We start from the raw sequence: 6,837 nt of genomic DNA on the forward strand, positions 1-6,837 counted from the left end.
ACTTAGCTCTTTGACATGTAGTGCAGCGAGCAACAAAACGCTCAACATCTCGTCTCATCTTTGGCCAAAAGAAATGTGTAGCAAGTATATCCTCCGTCTTCTTGACGCCAAAGTGTCCCATTAATCCTCCTCCATGCGCCTCCTGCAACAACAAAAGACGAACGGAGCTAGCTGGAATGCATAGCTTGTTAGCACGAAACACAAATCCATCGTTAAGAACGAACTTGTTCCAAGTTCTCCCTTCCTTACAATTCTGCAATACATCTTTAAATTCAGCATCATTAACATATTGATCCTTGATGGTCTCCAAACCAAATATTTTAAAGTCAAGTTGTGAAAGCATAGTATAACGACGAGACAAGGCATCAGCAATAACATTTTCTTTACCCTTCTTGTGTTTAATCACATAGGGGAAAGTCTCAATGAATTCAACCCATTTAGCATGTCGACGGTTCAGTTTTGCTTGACTTTTAATGTGTTTCAAAGATTCATGATCAGAATGTATAACAAATTCCTTGGGCCATAAATAATGTTGCCATGTTTCTAAGGTCCGAACAAGAGCATATAATTCTTTATCATAAGTAGAATAGTTCAGACTAGGCCCACTCAATTTTTCAGAAAAGTATGCAACAGGTTTTCCATCTTGTAATAACACACCTCCTAATCCAATTCCACTAGCATCACATTCAAGCTCAAAAGTCTTATTGAAATTAGGAAGTTGGAGTAAAGGAGCATGTGTCAACTTATCTTTCAATACCGTGAAGGCTTCTTCCTGTGCGGTACCCCAAACAAAAGGTACATCCTTCTTTGTAAGCTCGTTGAGAGGTGCAGCAATGGTGCTGAAATCTCTCACAAAACGCCTATAGAAACCAGCGAGGCCAAGGAAACTCCTCACTTGTGTGACCGTTTTGGGCTGCGGCCAACTCTCAATAGCTTCAATCTTGGCTTTATCAACTTCAATTCCCTGTGGAGTAACAACATAGCCAAGAAAAGATACTCGGTCGGTGCAAAAGGTGCACTTTCCAAGGTTACCAAACAAACGTGCATCACGTAGAGCAATAAAAACAGCACGTAAATGTTCCAAATGTTCCTCCAAAGATTTGCTATAAATCAATATGTCATCAAAGTAAACTACCACAAATCGTCCAATGAAAGCACGTAAAACTTCGTTCATTAACCTCATGAAAGTACTAGGTGCATTAGTTAACCCAAAAGGCATGACTAACCACTCATATAATCCAAACTTAGTTTTAAATGCTGTTTTCCATTCATCTCCCAATTTCATACGAATTTGATGGTAACCACTACGCAAATCAACTTTGGAGAATATTGTAGAGCCACTCAATTCATCAAGCATATCATCTAGCCTAGGAATAGGATGACGATAACGAATAGTAATATTATTAATGCCTCTACAATCAACGCACATACGCGACGTACCATCCTTTTTCGGCACTAAAATGATAGGAACAGCACAAGGACTAAGGGATTCGCGTATATAACCTTTGTCGAGCAGTTCTTGTACTTGACGCATAATCTCCTTCGTCTCCTCTGGATTGGTACGGTATGGTGCCCGGTTGGGTAATGATGCACCGGGAATTAAGTCAATTTGATGCTCAATCCCGCGAATAGGTGGTAATCCCGGTGGCACGTCTTGTGGAAAGACGTCGGCGAACTCCTGCAAAATGTTAGTGACAGCAGGAGGCAAAGAGGAAGGCACGTCCTCGAATGAAAATAATGCCTCTTTGCACACAAAAGCATAGCAAACAGATTTGCTAAAATCTAGATCATCAATATCAGATTTGGTGGCAAGTAAACATGCAGTTTTCAATTTAATTTCAGAAGCAACACTAGATTGTTTATTATTATTAGGCTGCATTTGTTGCTCAAATTCTTTTGCCACAATCTGATTTTCACTCTTAGTTTTCTCCTGTTTTGCTTTATTAGCTCTATTAATATCATCTTTCAAAATGGAATCAGGAGTCATAGGAAGCAAAGTAATATTTTTATCCTTATGAACAAGAGTATACTGATTGTTTCTACCATGGTGAATAGAATTTTTATCAAATTGCCATGGTCTACCAAGTAATAAGGAACATGCTTGCATCGGTACCACATCACAATCAACATAATCAGCATATGTAGAGATACTAAAATGCACACGAACAGTACGTGTTACCTTAACCTTGCCGCTGTTGTTGAACCATTGGATGTAGTAAGGATGTGGATGTGGTCTTGTGGTGAGAGATAGCTTCTCCACCATCTCGATGCTAGCCAAGTTGTTGCAACTCCCTCCATCTATGATCACGCGAACAGAACGTTCCTTCACAACTCCCTTTGTATGGAACAAATTATGCCTCTGATTTTGCTCAGCTTGTGTAACCTGCACACTCAAAACACGTTGAGCAACTAAACATTCATACCTGTCAGCATCTTCAGGAGCCATGTATTGCGTCTCATGATCAGAATCGTCTCCACCGTGTTCGTCACGTGTAATAAGAGCCAAAGTCTCCTCATCATAGTCACTAGCGGACTCATACCCACCATCCTCAGTAACAATCATCACACGCTTAGATGGGCATTCTCTCGCATAATGACCTCCACCCTTGCAACGTCGACAAATAATATCATGTGTCTGCCCTGTTGATGCCATGGATGAAGAAGAGCTCTTTGCAGGCCCAGAAGGTGTGCTCTTGGCAGATAGTGGTGATTGTGCCTGCTTTATTGTATCACGGTTGGAGGTGGCAGCCGACGGAGGCGCCGGTGAAGCAGAACGTGTGGAAGTAGATGATGCACGTGGTGTCCATGAAGAAGGTCGACCTGCAGAAAAGTTAGTCCGCGCCAATGCCTGTCGATCCTGCACTTCACGTTCAGCTTTACAAGCAAGATGGAATAAACGAGTGATATTAGTATACTCCTTATACTCTAGAATCGTCTGAATCTCTCTATTTAATCCACCCATAAAACGTGCAAGCATAGCTTCATTCTCCTCAACAATACCACATCTAATCATGCCAGTTTGTAATTCCTGATAATATTCTTCTACAGAATTTTTTCCCTGTCTTAAGCGCTGCAATTTTTGAAGTAATTCACGTTGATAATATGGTGGAACCCAACGAGTACGCATAGCAGTTTTCAAAGCAGCCCAAGTAGCAGGAATGGGATATAATCTACAATGCTCAGACCACCAAACACATGCAAAACTAGTGAATGCACAAACAGCAGCAGGAACACGTCTCTCCTCGGGATATTGTAAACATGTAAATCGTTGTTCAGTTTCTAACTCCCAAGTAAGATATATATCAGGAACATATCTACCCTCAAATGGTGGAATATTCAATTTTAGTTTAGGGAGATGGTCATGATCTCGTACCTGAGGGTGAGCCCTACCATTGCCAATATTTGCATGTGGACGACCTGATGGTTGCTGTGCTGGTGGTGGCACGTAGTTCTGATTTTGATCAACCTCATCCTCGTAATTGCCAGCAAAATCATCCTCCTCCGCATCAGCAGCAGGAGCCACAGAAGTAGCAACAGCAGCACCAACAGTTTGGCCAGGTGCAAGAGGGAGACGGCTTGCTCGGCGGAGGGCTGTTTCACGATGTGTAGGTAGTCGTCGTTGTTGTTGTTGTAGAGGTGCGTTAGGTGCAGCCGGTGGTGGTGGTGGAAGACGCGCGAGTAATTCATTAAACCTGTCATCGAGCTTTGTTTCGAACGTCTTCTCCATGTCATCTATCTTCTCCATGGCCTCTTCAAATCTGTTTAGCACATCCTGCACCTGTCCATTCATCATTTGCTGAAATTTATCATGCAACTCCTGATTCGTCATGTTCTCCCAGTCAGTCTCGTCGGCTTGTGATCCTGCCATGGTTAGCAACAATAGAAAACACACAAGAATATGATCCTACAGAATACTAACAAGAGGTGGTGGTGGCGGGTGTCACAAATCCGTCAAGCAAATCTCAAATTCTTACCAGTTCTTACCCAGCAGCAGGCGGTGATCGGCAACCGTTGTAGTCAAAACTCTCAAAAGCTTGGATAGAGCGATTGCCAGGGAGAGTCGAACACACGACGTAGAGGTATGTGGAGCTGGGAAGGCTTATAGTATGGTAGCAAAAAGGGTCAGCAATAATCAATTCAGAGATGCAAAGTTGAATAAACGCTCAACGACGGTACTGTGCTGGTCCTAGGCTAGACCGTGCTAGAGACGCGAGCCTAGAACACTAACAAAATCACGGCGCTGCACGTAAATAAGGGAAAAGCACACTCTGGAACTTTTTTTTTTCGCTTTTTTTTTTTGCGCTCCTCTTTTTTTTTTTTTGCGCTCCTCTTTTTTTTTTTTTTTGCGCTCCTCTTTTTTTTTGCGCTCCCTTTTTTTTTTTTTTTTGCGAAAAAATTACTATAATGGCGAGTGTCTCAAAACTCTTCCCTCGTCAAACTGATAGGATGGGCACGAAAATTTTTTTTTCCCACTTTTTTTTCGGAAATCAGGGCAGCGACGACGAAAAAGTGCGACAAAAAATCACTATGATGGCACGTGGCTCAAAAGACTCAGAAAAGCCTAAAAATAGGATAGGGAAAAAAAATTTTTGCCCGAGAAAATTTTGGCCTAAAAACTGCCCGGGGGTCTCCGATGGCCAAAATTTTCACGGGCAAAAATATTTTTCCCTATCCTATTTTTCGGCTTTTCTGAGTCTTTTGAGCCACGTGCCATCATAGTGATTTTTTGTCGCACTTTTTCGTCGTCGCTGCCCTGATTTCCGCAAAAAAAAAGTGAATTTTTTTTTCGTGCCCATCCTATCAGTTTGACGAGGGAAGAGTTTTGAGACACTCGCCATTATAGTGATTTTCCGCAAAAAAAAAGAGGAGCGCAAAAAAAAATGTGAAAAAAGAAGAAGTTCCAGAGTGTGCTTTTCCCTTATTTACGTGCAGCGCCGTGATTTTGTTAGTGTTCTAGGCTCGCGTCTCTAGCACGGTCTAGCCTAGGACCAGCACAGTACCGTCGTTGAGCGTTTATTCAACTTTGCATCTCTGAATTGATTATTGCTGACCCTTTTTGCTACCATACTATAAGCCTTCCCAGCTCCACATACCTCTACGTCGTGCGTTTGACTTTCCCTGGCAATCGCTCTATCCAAGCTTTTGAGAGTTTTGACTACAACGGTTGCCGATCACCGCCTGCTGCTGGGTAAGAACTGGTAAGAATTTGAGATTTGCTTGACGGATTTGTGACACCCGCCACCACCACCTCTTGTTAGTATTCTGTAGGATCATATTCTTGTGTGTTTTCTATTGTTGCTAACCATGGCAGGATCACAAGCCGACGAGACTGACTGGGAGAACATGATGAATCAGGAGTTGCATGATAAATTTCAGCAAATGATGAATGGACAGGTGTAGGATGTGCTAAACAGATTTGAAGAGGCCATGGAGAAGATAGAGGACATGGAGAAGACGTTCGAAACAAAGCTCGATGACAGGTTTAATGAATTGCTCGCGCGTCTTCCACCACCACCACCGGCTGCACCTAACGCACCTCTACAACAACAACAACGACGACTACCTACACATCGTGAAACAGCCCTCCGCCGAGCGAGCCGTCTCCCTCTTGCACCTGGCCAAGCTGTTGGTGCTGCTGTTGCTACTTCTGTGGCTCCTGCTGCTGATGCGGAGGAGGATGATTTTGCTGGCGATTACGAGGATGAGGTTGATCAAAATCAGAACTACGTGCCACCACCAGCACAGCAACCATCAGGTCGTCCACATGCAAATAATGGCAATGGTAGGGCTCACCCTCAGGTACGAGATCATGACCATCTCCCTAAACTAAAATTGAATATTCCACCATTTGAGGGTAGATATGTTCCTGATATATATCTTACTTGGGAGTTAGAAACTGAACAACGATTTACATGTTTACAATATCCCGAGGAGAGACGTGTTCCTGCTGCTGTTTGTGCATTCACTAGTTTTGCATGTGTTTGGTGGTCTGAGCATTGTAGATTAGATCCCATTCCTGCTACTTGGGCTGCTTTGAAAACTGCTATGCGTACTCGTTGGGTTCCACCATATTATCAACGTGAATTACTTCAAAAATTGCAGCGCTTAAGACAGGGAAAAAATTCTGTAGAAGAATATTATCAGGAATTACAAACTGGCATGATTAGATGTGGTATTGTTGAGGAGAATGAAGCTATGCTTGCACGTTTTATGGGTGGATTAAATAGAGAGATTCAGACGATTCTAGAGTATAAGGAGTATACTAATATCACTCGTTTATTCCATCTTGCTTGTAAAGCTGAACGTGAAGTGCAGGATCGACAGGCATTGGCGCGGACTAACTTTTCTGCAGGTCGACCTTCTTCATGGACACCACGTGCATCATCTACTTCCACACGTTCTGCTTCACCGGCGCCTCCGTCGGCTGCCACCTCCAACCGTGATACAATAAAGCAGGCACAATCACCACTATCTGCCAAGAGCACACCTTCTGGGCCTGCAAAGAGCTCTTCTTCATCCATGGCATCAACAGGGCAGACACATGATATTATTTGTCGACGTTGCAAGGGTGGAGGTCATTATGCGAGAGAATGCCCATCTAAGCGTGTGATGATTGTTACTGAGGATGGTGGGTATGAGTCCGCTAGTGACTATGATGAGGAGACTTTGGCTCTCATTACACGTGACGAACACGGTGGAGACGATTCTGATCATGAGACGCAATACATGGCTCCTGAAGATGCTGACAGGTATGAATGTTTAGTTGCTCAACGTGTTTTGAGTGTGCAGGTTACACAAGCTGAGCAAAATCAGAGGCATAATTTGTTCCATACAAAG

Source organism: Triticum urartu, chromosome 5A (genome assembly GCF_056163025.1).
Source record: "Triticum urartu cultivar PI428250 chromosome 5A, HENAU_Tu73, whole genome shotgun sequence".
Classification (NCBI taxonomy): Eukaryota; Viridiplantae; Streptophyta; class Magnoliopsida; order Poales; family Poaceae; genus Triticum; species Triticum urartu.